Here is a 14,994-nt window from a genome sequence, read left to right on the forward strand (position 1 = left end):
GCCAGTCGAGATGGGCACTGGAACACAGCATCTCATTTTCAGTTCCTTGACTGAACTACAAACTCTGTGTGCCAATTTAGGACAATTTATGGCGTGCTAGAGTTGTGACATCACATCAATTTGTTCCATCGTTACCTTTAGCTGTGTAGCTCTGGACCAGTATCACCTGCCACTAACAGCTATATGACCTTGAAGTTCCTTAGTCTCTCTCTGAGTCCTTTTTCTCATCTATACAGTGGGGGAATAATAATACCTGTCTGCTAGGCTTGTTGCACAGATTAAATACTTTTTATAAACGCAAAGACTTAAGAATAACATCTGGCACATAGTAAACCCACAATAAACGTTAGTTGTTGTTATTATTTGCCACGATTGTCATTGAGAAGGCAGCAGTTGGGGTCTTCAGGTGTAGCTAAGAACTACCGTATTGTTAGTCTCAGACTTACACCTTTTATATAAACAGCAGTCACCTGAGTGCTTGGGACCCCAGGGAGTGTGACTCTTGCCAGGCACCAACTGGCTGCCTTTTGAGGGGGCTTTTTGTTGGGCTTTCATATGTGTGGGGGGGGGAAAGAAAGCCTACCTCCTGGGACATGGGTAAATATATTTTTCCCCATAGTTAACATGAAATTCTAGTCATTATTTTGCAGAATATCGTGGAATAAGAAGGAGGGATAAAGGTCCCAACTTCCGGCTTTCCGAAGACCGCAAGTACCAATAATCTAGACGGCTTCTGGCCCACATATGACTGAGTACATCCTGGGCTGTGCCTTCACCTTCTCTGACAGTCCTCCAGGTGGGAGCCAACTGCTAGAGGTGTTGTGAGCCATCAGGGGTATGGTGTAAGAGACTAGCTAGGTGCCTGGAATGTAGACTGCATGCCATGAATGTGACTTCTCTCTTCTGAGTTCATTGATGCCAGAGTGCAACAGTGAACTCAGAATGCATTTTTTTGCCTTTGTCTTTGGGCAGTCTTGTGTGGTGGCCCATGGGAGGCTGTTTCACTCCAGTGGCCTTTCCATGGTGGCCTTCAATGAATGGTTCTCAGGTTCGTCGTCCTCTGCCCTCTTCCTCCACAAACTTTTTGAGCATCATTCTAAGTTATTTCAGCCCCTTTAGTTTTGTCACCCAAGTTCTCAGTCCCCTCATCACAGTCTCTAGCCTCACTGCGCTTCTTTGCTGTCTCACTGTCCTACCCCCTCACCCATAGGGTTGACAGATAAAATACAGGACTCTCAGTTAAAATGTAATTTCAGATAAACACCAAGTTTTTTTTAACATGAGTACCTCCTATGCGCTAAGTGGGACATACTTATACTAAAAAGTATTCATTATTTGAAATTCAGATTTAGCTGAGCATCCCTATTCTTAGGGCTGACAACCCCGTGCATACCGGTACCAGTGACACTGTTGTAACTTACTCCTGCAGGGGCATCTTTTGGCTTTAGGAGCGTCCGCGGGAATAAGAGAGGCTTCCTAGGCACCTCCCGAGGCCTTGGTTTGACTTCCTTGAAAGGAAAATGGCCGCAGGTTAAGAGGAGAGTCTGACAGTTATTAGGGGGCTCTGTGATGTCAGGGCATGAGATACATATCTATTACTTTGATTTGGGAGATTGACACTATAAAAAGATGGTCGTTCAGCAGTTAAGTGTTACATCAGGCAGTTTTATGAAACGTAGAAAAGGCGTTTTCATGCAGCTCAAAGGCATGATGTTGAAGGGGAAAACCCAATCAGGAATGATTTGTGTTCATCGACTATGAACACTTCTGGAAATGTCCATGGAGAGCACCGAAGTAATCAGATGACATGGACTTGCCCCACGAGGAATCTGATTCATGGGTGAGAAATCTGAAAATAGAATGGCTCATGCCAACTTTTCTTTTTCTTCTTTTTGTTTCTTCCTTTCATTTCCCTCCCGAAAGACAGAACTAGGGGCTGCCACAGCTCTGGATAGGAATAATTACGTGAAGGCTGGTTACGGCCAGAATGCTCCCACATAGGGGTTACACTGATGGCTCCGTGATATTTCCTGAGTACCTGCTGGATGTGGGTGGTCATCGTATTTATTGAGTGCCTTGTGTGTGTGTGGCAGGGCTGTAGGTGCTGGGGTTGCAGCAGCGAGTGACATGGGTACAGTCCCAGCTACATGGAGCTTGTGCTCCATCCATGTGGGCGCTTCGAGAAATACAGATGTACCAGGTTGGGAGGGAACCCTGGCCTCCAGGAGCCTAATTAGGATTGGTTCCTATGTGCTTTGCCTCTGTTCAATTAGAGAAAGAGTCTGCCGTTGACCAGAGCACTGGAAGTCTGTCTGTGCGTTGTTGTTTGGGAAGCTCATCAAACCTCAGGTCCCTCGTTGAGGAATTTTATACCAGAATATTCGGTAGCCAGTCCAAGCTGACAGTGGCAGGCTGTAATAAAATAGCTAGTCAACCAGCCAGTCCATCTATCTTCATAAACTAATGAAGGAACCCTCCATCTTTTGTTAGATAGCATGCCTCCTAATATTGGTACGTTAGCAGTACTTCTGTAGGGGGTCTACTGTTACGAAAAATGGTGGAACTTGATTAATTCTGATGACATTTTGATAAATTTGAGGGGGCTAAATAGATTGTACTGTGACAGTTAGGTTTTTCTTCCTTACCAAGAGAATTTATAAATGGTTCAGAGTAACAGAGAAAGCTCGTGGTTCTGGAATTTCTAATTTTTTTTTAAGATAAGAGAAAAAATAAGCCTTATTTTAAACCCCTTGGAGTTTGAACTCTTGCCTGTATTCTAGAAGCCTCTTGGGCTGCTTGAGATCCCCAGCCTGAAGTTCACGGGATCTCACAGTGTCCAGGTATCTCAGAGATGTCACAGAGTTCTCCAAAAATTCTGAAAACAATATACTTAAGGAATAGAGGCACGCAGTGGAGTACTCTTGAGGGCTAGCAGGGTTCTCTGTGGGGGGGAAATAGCAAATCAGGCAAATCAGGTGGTTATCATGTCAAAAAGACTGCATAGAAATCATTGGTTTTAGGTGTTCAGGGAAATTGAAAGAAACTAATAACTTTTCTTCTGAAAGATTTTTGCTTTGGGGTATTTTGTTTATTTTGTACTGGTTTCAAATGCTATTTTAATGAGCCTAGTGTTTTGTAGTGGGCCTATAACCTAGCCATGAATTTTAAGGATAATTTAGGGGGGAAAAAGTTCATTCTCCTATTCCTTAAGGGCTAATACACTTAAAAGTATGTCTTTAAAATCTTTTTATTTACAAGTGACCTCTGACTTTAGACCTAATTGGTTCCGAACGTTTAGTCTTGAGGCATGGCCATAACACAAACTCTTATTTCCTGTAGGCTGTGTTAAATGTAAAGCTTATGTGATGTATTGGGCTTCCATTCCTGGAAGTCGGTTTTATAATACTAAAAATAACAAAATGGATATGAAAATATATCAAAAATACAAATGCACTTTTTAAAAAACAAACATTAAATATTTTAAATGAAAGATACTAAAGATAGTAAAAAAAAAAAAGCTTTGCTGTAAATAAATGTTACTTTGGGGGAATTTTTCTGCTTAGGTTGGATTGATTGAAGCTTGTTATTTGAATTTCCCTTAAGCAAATATAGGTATTTTTTCCATTGCTTCAAGGACCTTGAAATTGTATTATATGGCAGGGTTGTCCGCCTCAGATTCTGTTGCACATGAAAATTGTTAGAAATGCCACTAAGTTTCTTAATTGCTGAAAGTTGAAGGAGGGGCAGTTGCCATGGCAACTTCTGCAGCCACCCATGCTCTGATATTTCAGAAGGATCTTCTCTGCTGAGCAGTGAATGAAATACTAAGAATTCATTCAAGTCTTCAGAATGAGCAGTTGCTAAAGAAATTCATTTTCCCTAAGTACGGTTAGAGCAGACAGTTAGCTGGATGTGTGCTGTCCCCAGCTGTGTCAGCCAGGCCAGTTCACTGACCAAGGCATTGACTTTTGTGGGTCTGATTGCCATCAGTTTTGTTATCCCCATAAGGATCTTTTAAGAGGAAAGGCAGTTCCACGTTGACCTGTCTTTGGGGTTTGCTGCCCAAACATCATTAGGATGTTCTTTAATCTGTGTGTGTTTGTGTCTCAAGAAAGTAAGCAAAACATAAATTTTGGCTAAGAGAACAAATTTATGCTGTAATCATTTGTTGGTTTTCCTTTTAAATAAGAAAACAAAGCAGGGCCTGGCATTACTTGTAATAACGAGCACTGACCATAGAATTTCATGTAGGAGTTCCTGCAGAAATGACATTAAAGGAAGATCTTTTATCTCCCATGTTGTCAAAGATGAAACACATCTAAGTGTGAACGAGATGATATAAAAATATTTTCTTCAAACATCTTGGGGTACTTATTTTTTCTTACTGATCATCTCATCTAGATTTTGTGCTTTGTAGAGTTGCATACATGGTGAATTACCTAAGAATTTATGGATATGTTGACTCTCACTTTCTGGTAGAATTTTTATTTTAAAAAAATAACTGAATTATGTTAAGAAAGGAAGAGAAACAGCAATCTTGCATTATTGCTCATAGTCAAGTAAACATCAATCTATATATCAACATGCGTTAATCAACAGTAGTTATTTGCCTAGCACTATACCACAGGGATCCGAAGGAGACATGAGGAAGGGTCTCTACTCCCTTGAAGTCGCCTGACCACTTATTAGTGATTAAAAAGCAATATGATGTGAGTTTAATGAGGTTTTCACTACCAGTGCATTCTACGTCCATTTTTTTTCATTCATCCAGTTTGCTTGTGTTAGATAACATTTCTGGTATTCTTAGTCTTATAGGTCACTCCCCTATTCAGGTTTTCCAGTTTTCTAAGGTGTCCTTTCTGGATCAAGGTATAATTCAACCCTTTCCTACCCTTTGGGACATCATATGAGAGGAATGAACAGAAGGAGTTCTGACCAATTAACGTGGTTGGGAAAAATGAGACCATATTCACAGGAAGATTTGACAGAAGAAATGCTTCTAAAACAAGTCATTATATTTAGCTTCACTGAGATAATTAGATCAAGCTTCCAAGAAGTTCCAAGGAGTAGGAAGAAAAAGTGTCGGGTTCATTATGAACAGCGTCTGTGATTATGCATTTCTGATGTCTGTTTAGAATCTCAAGGTGGAGGGAGGAAGGAAAAGGGAAGCCCCTACAGGGGCAGCAGTAAACGCCTTGATGACTCAGAATTGTACACAGTAGCTTTCAGCAGGCCCCCCCTGTGCTCACCTGCCCGCCTTGATAGGTCACCCTTGTGGAGACAGTGGCTGCCCAGAGGCCCCTCCCCACACACAGCTTTTTTTTTAAAAAACTTCTGTGGTTTGTGGAAGTCTGGATTTGAAAAGATTTAGCAATTGTTTATTCATTCCATAGCGGCTTTCTCTTTCCAGATGAAGAGGCTACCTTCTTGGCCTCCGTGAAAATAGGTTTTACTCCTGCCGTGAAACAGAAGCATTAAAATAAAAGCTGATGGGCTTCCCTGGTGGCGCAGTGGTTGAGAATCTGCCTGCCAATGCAGGGGACACGGGCTCGAGCCCTGGTCTGGGAAGATTCCACATGACGCGGAGCAACTGGGTCCATGAGCCACTATTACTGAGCCTGCATGTCTGGAACCTGTGCTCCGCAACAAGAGAGGCCGCGATAGTGAGAGGCCCACACACCGCAATGAAGAGTGGCCCCCGCTTGCCACAACTAGAGAAAGCCCTCGCACAGAAACGAAGACCCAACACAGCCATAAATAAATAAATTAATTAATTAAAATATATATATATATTATAAAAAATATAAGCTGATAAAAGCAAGGCAGTTTACTGGAAAAATCTCAGTTCACACAGGCCAAGTGAGCTTTTAAGTCCCACCTTCTCCTTGAGTGGTAGGTAATAGAAGAGAGCCTCGGGAAGCATTTTCTTACCTGATTTTTTTTTTAATTGCCAATTCATCTCTGTTTCTCTAAGAAATTTCAAATAGTCTGGTCTAAGAAAGAGACTTAGAGCTTCCCTGGTGGCTCAGTGGTTAAGAATCTGCCTGCCAATGCAGGGAACACGGGTTCGAGCCCTGGTCCAGGAAGATCCCACATGCCGCAGAGCAACTAAGCCCGTGCGCCACAAGTACTGAGCCTGCGCTCTAGAGCCCGCGAGCCACAACTACTGAGCCCACGTGCCACAACTGCTGAAGCCCGCGTGCCTAGAGCCCATGCTCTGCAACAAGAGAAGCCACCACAATGAGAAGCCCACGCACCACAACAAAGAGTAGGCCCCGCTCGCCGCAGCTAGGGAAAGCCTGCTCACAACAATGAAGACCCAAAACAGCCAAAAATAAAGTTAAAAAAAAGAAGAAAGAGACTTAAAACTCCCTCACATGTGGGGAGACTGTGTTCTAGTCTCTGAGGTACACCTAGTTCGATTCAAAAAGTATTTATTATAGAAAAACTGTCCACGGTCTATACATACAATGGGTTATTATTCAGCCTTCAAAAGGGAGGAAATTCTGACACATGCTACATGGATGAACCTTGAGGAGATTATGCTAAGTGAAAGAAGCCAGTCACAAATGGCAAGTATAAGTATTATATAATTCCACTTTCATATGAGGCACCTAGAGCAGTCAGATTTATAGAGACAGAAAGTAGGAGGGTGGTTGCCAAGGACTGAGGGAAGGAGGAATGGGCAGTTGTTTAATGGGTGCAGAGTTTCAGTTTTGTAAGATGAAGAGAGTTGTGGAGGAGGATGGCAGTGATGGTTGTAGAACATAATGAATGTAAACACTACTGAACTGTACACTTGAAAATGGCTAAGATGATACATTTTATGTTCTGCATACTTTATTATGTTTTTTTTTTTTTTAAAAAAAGGCATTTGTTGGACATCTGTGTTTTGGGTGCCAATTATACTCCAGTGACTGACACAAAAGCGCCCAGGTTTGAAGGTGCTCACAGGAGAGGTAAGGGTGTGATGCTGCTGGGATGAGAAGTACAGTCACGTCACGGTTAAGGATGATTTGGTCCTAAACTCAGGTGAACCTGAACCGAGCTATGAAAAAGGACCAGACGTGGTTCTCTGATTCCCACTTCTGCCCAGCTTCCCCTCACAACACGTAGTGCTGCCTTGTTGCTGCATCCCCAAAGCCAGTGCCTTGGGATCATTTTTTTTTTTCCCTTGGCTGTGTTGGGTCTCCATTGCTGCGTGCGGGCTTTCTCTAGTTGCAGCGACCAGGGGCTACTCTTCATTATGGCGCGCAGGCTTCTCATTGTGGTGGCTTCTCTTGTTGTGGAGCGTGGTAGGCACGCCGGCTTCAGTAGTTGTGGCTTGCGGGCTCTAGAGCACAGGCTCAGTAGTTGTGGCTCACGGGCTCTAGAGCGCAGGCTCAGTAGTTGTGGCTCGCGGGCTTAGATGCTCTGTGGCATGAGGGATCTTCCTGGACTAGGGCTCGAACCTGTGTCCCCTGGAGGATTCTTAAGCACTGCGCCACCAGGGAAGCCCCCTTGGGATCATTTGAACCAGTTTCTCCTTTAACTGGTTTGCTTTCTGCTCTGTTCCCAAATCCAGCTCTGTTCTTCCTCCCTGGCCTGCATTTTTGTATCCTCTATTTGATGTGTGAGTATCTCTTACTTTATAGCCCATGTCATTTTCCTTCTTGGACTGTAAATTCAGGGAGGACGAGGGCTATGCCCTTTGACCTTTGCAGCACCCAGCACAGTAAACTACACTTAATGAACGTTTTGGATGAGCCTCTGAAGTTGGAAGATGACATTGCTAATGCCTATTTAATTGAAGGTTATTAATGTCTCTTTAACAGTAAAGGATAGTCCTCTGTTTAAACCAGAGGTCAAACAAGGCCTCAAGCTTTTGCCAGTGGTCCCAAAGAATTTGCAGTCAGGTACATTCTGACCTGGACTTTGCACCCCAGAAAGGAGGAGGGATGGGGCAGCAGGGCAACTTTCTTTCTTGTTCATGGTTCAGAGATGGAAATCAGGGCTGGGATGGGTCCGAATAGTTTTTTTTAAGATAGTCTTTTATTTTTTAAATTTTTGTTTATTTTTTATTTTGGCCACACTGTGCAGCTTGTGGGATCTCAGTTCCCTCACCAGGGATCGAACCCAGGCCACAGCAGTGACAGCGCTGAATCCTAACCAGTAGGCCACCAGGAAACTCCCGTGTCCGAATATTTACATACTAGTTCAGCCTATAAAATAAGAGATTTCCTTCTCTCCCTCTTCCTGAGTAGACTTTTCCCTCTACCTAGAATAATAGCTATAGGTAGGGTTACTGAATGTCCCGGGTTTTTTTTTTTTTTTTTTTGCGGTACACGGGCCTCTCCCTGCCGTGGCCTCTCCCGTTGCGGAGCACAGGCTCCGGACGCGCAGGCTTAGCAGCCATGGCTCACGGGACCAGCTGCTCCGCGGCATGTGGGATCTTCCCGGACCGGGGCACGAACCCGCGTCCCCTGCATCGGCAGGCGGACTCTCAAACACTGCGCCACCAGGGAAGCCCCTGTCCCGGTTTTTTGTACCTGTTTTTCTGGCTTAATTATTAATAGCTCCCCTCTTTCACTCACCAAAGTGCCCTGGTTGATGATAAATTTTTTTGCTACTGTGGTAAAAGGAGGAACATGTAGAGAAAATCAGTTATTAAGGGAAGGTGGGGAGAACAAGGAAGGGAAATTTAGGCTGCTAGAGATTCAGGAGGTGAGGAATTTGAGAAATAGCTGTGTAGTCTGGCATGTTAGATATTCTTTGGTTGGAAAAAATTAGTTGGCTCTTAAATTATAAGCATGCTAGTCTAATATGTTAGAATTTGAAAGTCTTGAGGGCTGCATGGCATCAAATGAAGATTTATTTTAATTAGTCACACTATAGAATCCTTTAGTGCAGGTTAGCAGGTTAATATATTTACTTAGAGCTTCAAACATTTTTATGGCTAATGGCAAAAGAGTTCACTGTAACGTACAAGTGGATGTGAATATCTTGCATTTGTTTCTTTAACTATGAGAATGAATTTCAATCTTTTAAAGTTCTGTTTTATATGTGTATGTATTTAACTTAGATAATTGTTTATTGGGTATTCATTATTGATTGACCCTTGCTTTTAAAAAAAGCCAAGATGATAATGAAGGAAATTAGGTAGGACCATAGTAATATCTTTTTAGTTATTGAGGGGAACATCATGTAATCTGAACAGAATAAGTGTTTTCTTTTTAAATCCAGTATCATTTAGGATTTTTTTATGTCACAGGTTTCAATTTAAACAAGTTTGAGCTGATTTTCTGTTAAGGAGGTGTCTCTGTTTAAGTAAATGGAAAGACTAGCTGTAGGGTGCTTTCAGGGTTGGTTTTCTAGCAGCCCAACAATTTCAGCACCATCCTGTTTATTTCCATTTTTCTGCTCTGGCATCTCTGGTATCTGCTTCTGCCTGAGCCTAGCGCTCGCCTTGCTGTGGACAGTCATCATGTTATTTGAGGGTCTTTATTTTTTTTTTAATCACGACAATGTGTACTTAAAAATAAAATTTAAAACTTTTCAAAACTTATCCAGTAATATTGCCTTACATTTTGAAAGAGCTTTATAATTTTACAGAGGACCTTCCTTCACATCCATGCTGTTGGAACAGCACTCTTACTGGGTGGAGAAATTATCATTTGCATTTTGCATGCGAAGAAACAGAGTGTGAGTGACTTACTGCAAGTGTTACAGCTGACAAAATGAACTTGAACTCAAACCCAAGTCTTCTGACTTTACGTCCACTGGTCTAGCCATGATGCTCCCTGGTACTTTTTCTCGCCTAGTTTATTGCAGAATATCGTTTTTTCCCCAGTTTCCTTTCCATGGAGGCTTAATTTGAGGTTGGGCTGCACTACTGTTAGTAAAGAAATAACCTGGGTGCCTTTAGGCTAATTGGACATGGTTTACCCATCAGCAAAGTGACTTGACCGTTGTAAAATCATCCCCATCCTACGGGTATACCCAAGAGAGGCCAAGGAGCGTCCGTTCAGTTATCCTGTCGACAGCTCTGACTCAATTGCCATCCCATTCCATTCCGAGCAGAAGGATTTTCCCATTTGTGTTCTTAAGCCCTTGCCCTTCTTGCACGCTGACTGTGCTCTCAATTCTAACCTCAAGAACCAGGTGAACTGCTGCTGCCTCAGTGCTGTTTTCTCTATTGATTCTAGTAATCACTCCTTCTCTCCTCTAGTACCTTGAGAATCTCATGGCACTTATCACACACTGCTTTGCACTATTTTTCTGTATTATATTCCTTCCTACAAGATCGTGCTGAGCTCCTCAAGGGCAATGAACCATTTCTCATTCATCTTGGTGTCTCCACCGCAGTTAGCACAATTGCCATATCCCTAGGAAGCTTTGCAGTTAATTTTTTTTTTTAATAAATGGATGGGTTTAGCCATGGTTATGCCCACTCATAAGATTTGAGGACTGAAGCTTTTTATAACACATGCATATTCTAGGGAACCTTATTATCGCTATAATTATCACCTGGTTTGTGCATAATTTAAAAAAAATAATTGTATATTTTTATGCAGCAGGTCATCATGTGCAGTTTTAAGTCCACACTACTTTTTATGGGCCTGTGGTTTAATGAAATGGCATAGGGGTTTTTGAGACACTGCTGTGAGGAGGGGGGAGGGGCAGAGTTGAGGTCTTTTCCAGAAGCTCAGTGAGCTGTCTCTTTGTGCTGTCAGTATATCCTGTTAGGCTAAGCCCTGGCACAGCTGTCCCCACCTGACTAGCTTTCCTCTGGTAGCTGGCATCTGTTGCATTAGCTGAGAGAGCAAGTTTAAAGACTTTAACTCTTCTCTGCCTGGCCTTCGTTTCAGAAGTATTTTAGAGGACTTTTGGAAAGTAGAAATTTAACAGACAAGATTTTGGTGGTTTTGAGAGTTCTCTCAGTTTTTCATCTATTTCATTTTTTAACGTTTACGTATTTACATTTCAGTCCATGTTCCACCAATTCTGTAGCACCAGGACTGGGCTAATAACTGGTATTTTAAGGACTAGGTAATCCTGATGTGTGAGGTCAGAGAAAAATTCACCTCGAGAGAGATCAGAATAGATCAGTATCGGGGAAGGAGGGGCTTTGAGATAGACCTTTTGAAATGTGTAAGATTTAGGTAGGTGGAGAATATTTCCATGTAGAGGTAAGAAATAGAATAGAAGTCTAAGGTGAGAATGAGCACATAATATTAGGAGGGAGGCAGGCAAGGAGGATCTTACCCAGGCTTCAATGGAGGATGATTTGTGAGCAACGGTCCACAAACTGTGGGTGCATGAGAAATGTCTACGAGCTCTGTAAACATGCACATTCCTGCACCCCACTCTGAAATTCTGTCAGTTTGGGGTGTTCTGAGATTTAGGGTGTGGCCTGGGCATCTGCATGTCTGACAGACATCCAAATGACCTTGAACTCCCTGCAGTGGATGGAACGCCTGCTCTGTGGAGTAAAGAGGATAAGCTGACGGGATAGCAGGGACTACATTTTGGCAGCCCTTCCGTTTTGGGATGAGGTTTTGGGGTTTAAGGTGGGGAGACCAGAGCTCTGGCTAGGGGATCGGTTCCAGGGCTGCTGAGTAATCCTGGTGAGGAGTTACAAGCAGGCAGGGGACAGGAAGAGGGGAGAATCAGGAATTAAAGGGCAGAAGTTTAACTCGGAAGAAGATACTAGCTGAAAAAGGAGTTTACTCTGCTGTAAACTGCACAGAAATTGCGGAGAAATTTTCCATTTCATGATCTGTTGCAATTTTTTAGAAAGGTAAACCTTTTCATCCATCCCTCGAAGGGTCTGTCAGTGGTCCCTCACAGACATCCAAACTAGACTAAGATCGGAGAGTGGTCCAGTCTTGGGGTTTGACTAGGAATCCGTGAATCCTGGACGGACCTAAGGATTTCATGAATCAACTCCAAAAACTGTAGAATTTTGTGTGGACACACAATTTGGGGGGAGGGTCCGTAGTCTCCCTCATGTTCTCAGAGGAGCCCTTCCTAGGATTTGGGTTAAGATAATTTAGTACTTGGCCGATTGGCTGGCTTGCTTTCTGTCTCTTCTCTCTTAAAATATGAAACAAAGTTCCTATTAGTGAAAAAATTAGCCAAGAGAACACAGAAGACTCCAGTCCATGGTATGGAGCGATGGAGGAGCCGTGGACTTCCATGAAGAAGACCGTCCCTTTGCTTTTGTGTGATGGGAATGCCATCATCATAGTAAACTGGAGGAAAAGGGGAATGGGGAGCTTTTTGTAGAATGTGTGATGAATTTTTCTGTTCCTCATGGAGCAATTTCAGTGGTCTCAGCTGAAGTACAAAGAAAGGGCTATTTTAACGACAGGGAGGTGAATTACTAGTTATCGCTATCAAGTTTGGAACTGAGGGAAAAAGCTGCTGTGTGAAATAGGACTACGTGTGAATGGATTTCTCAAGTGTTTCATTAAAGATTTGTCAGAACGGTTAGCCCTCTAACCAACTGGAGTATCGCCTCTGATTCCTCTGTGGAATTAAAAAATGTTTTTGGGAAGAGGGCTTCCACAAGCCTTTTGTTTGAATTTCCATATATTGATTAATGGGCCCAGCAGAGCATCCTGCTGTGAATTCCCTCTGCTGATGGGAACCTTCACAAAGAGCAAAGCTTTTCTGAACTGGCACTTTCCACGCAGGCTGTAGCCTGCTCTACTGGGTGTGACCATTTTAAAAAAGCCACCGTGCTAGAATGAAAGGGCCTGTTGATTTGCAAAACCTTTTGGTGTCAGATTGAATGGTCTCATATCTGAGTTGAGGGGGAAACGCAGGCTATTTTCAATTTATTACTGTGTCTCAAAGGTTTGAGTTGACGACATTTAGGCAGTGATGTTCCCCTGCTGTTGAAAGGTCTACTACCATCAGGTGCCTTGGATGTACATGTAAAAATCTGGTTCAGTAGCTTATCCTATGAAAGACTCCTGCAGCCCTGCTTACAGCGTGAGTTACAGTCGGTAAATATGGATCTAGAAGGCCTAATTATGACTCAAGCTCACCCATAAACTTGGAGCCCACCTCCCCACCAGCGCTCTCCACCCACTATTTATAGAAGAAGCCACCGGCGATTGTCAGGGTCTGTATTCTTTCGCCGCATCCCAGTATTCAATCTGGAGGCCAGTCTGGGCTCTTCATAAGGTTTGCACATGGTAATGCGTGGCGTCAGGGTGTACCTGGGTAAAGTTTTTTTTGTATTATTATTATATTTTTTTGCCTGCTGACCAAGGATATCAAAGTGGCTCTTACACAAAACTGTGGGGTCTGGATTTAAAGGATGCTTTGTTTGTCTTGATATCTGGCCTGACTTGAGTGGGTCCTGGTTTGACTTTTTATGCAAATTATACTGCAGCTTTCGTAGATGTTTATTACTAACACTAGCAACAACAACAATGATAGAGGCAGTTGAGATCTCCACTATTTGTCTTTCCCCAAACATGAAAGGTCAAGGAGGAAGAAAGTTCTAAGTATCACAGATGCTTTTTGCTGCAGACAGACGTACAACGTGATCCATCTTGATAGAGGGATTCTCCTCACCTTCAGGCAGTCTTCCCTGCAGGGAGCGAGTGGCCGTCCTTTCACTGTTTTTTAACCTATATTTTACCCCACCATTTCAGTGCTTCCTTTTTCTCTTTTTGAAGTGACAGGAATATTCATGAAAGGTGAGGCGCTACTGGAAGTAGCTATGACCAGAAATGGACCAATGAAATTCCTGGTCTGAACCTTCTGTTTAAACGGCCAGTTTTAAAGGTGAGAATCTGCTTTGCAATGAACACGAAACAGGGAATTTGCAGCTTTGAGGGCATGCAGTTTACTGTCTTCATGTCGATTTTGGTGGTAAGTAGGACCACAGTAACAAAAAAGCTCTGATTCCCAACTTTAGAGCGTCCTAGAAAACTGCGCACACGGAGTAGACATCATTTAATGGGTTTCTGTGGCATATTATGTGTTGTGTACAATTCCTTCTTATCACTGTTCTAGCAAATTGAACTCAAATGCGCCTGGGTACCTTTTATCTCTTGGATCTCAAATTCTCTGTCAGAAACATTTCTTGGGTAGTCATAATACAGGAATCTAAAAATGGAGTGTTTAACAGAACACCTTATACTGAAATTGAGATCCTTAGTTCTTCAAGAAAACTTAGGGAAGAGTGTTATTTGAAACCAATTGGATGCATTTCTAAACTTTCCCCCTCTTTTTCTCCTTTGCATTCATTTTCCTCCCAAGCAATGGCCTTGACATGGGGAAAAAACAAACAAAAATGTTTTTCCCAGTGTTTTCTGTATGTTTCCTGCTCTTGAACCACAATCCCCCTGAACAGCTGGGTGGCTTGAGGCTCTCCTGAAGGGTGTGGTATAAGTGAATAACAAAACACTTATCTGTAGGTAACCCTGAAAATGGGACTGAAGTCTTTGTCTCTGAGAGCTGTCCAGCAACTGCTGTGAACTGAGCAGCCTTTTTAGAAATGAGTGGCTTATGAGTTGTTGGGAAAGGGGAAGTTCAAACCTGACAGCAACACTAGGAAGCTTTAACACAGCTGGTAGATAGACCCAGTTGTCCTTCACGAGTAGGCCCTTTGGAGCCAGTAATTTGCGGAATGTTTATTAATTGGCCCTTTGTTTCGCCTTGTCTGGAGTATCTTCATCAGGCTGTTATCTTGGTGCCTCCTATCAGGGACAATATGGTTTTAAAAGCCCTAGTATCAGTTTCTCTTCTGAGGGCTATGGTAATAACTCCCATATGTTCGCATACCCAGAAATGCCTTTGTATAGGGGCTCAGTAAGTACTGAATATTACTCAAATAATTACTCAAATATTACTGAATTTGATTTTTTTTTAATTTAATGAGCGGTGTTTAAAACAAATAACGCCTATTTCCTTAGGTTGAACCAGAGCCTAGAAACCGTTGCAGTGATTAGTAATCCTTTAGCTGAAAGAATAGAGTCAGAAGAACTTTTCTGA

At 42.7% G+C, this 14,994-nt stretch overlaps 1 protein-coding gene across 2 annotated transcripts in view; it reads left to right on the top strand.

Annotated features, from left to right (window-relative positions):
• SDC2 (syndecan 2) overlaps positions 1 to 14,994 on the top strand; it is a 151,464-nt gene that overhangs the window by 79,619 nt on the left and 56,851 nt on the right. The gene's annotated exons all lie outside the window — the stretch shown is intronic.

This window comes from Globicephala melas, chromosome 17 (assembly GCF_963455315.2).
Source record: "Globicephala melas chromosome 17, mGloMel1.2, whole genome shotgun sequence".
Classification (NCBI taxonomy): domain Eukaryota; kingdom Metazoa; phylum Chordata; class Mammalia; order Artiodactyla; family Delphinidae; genus Globicephala; species Globicephala melas.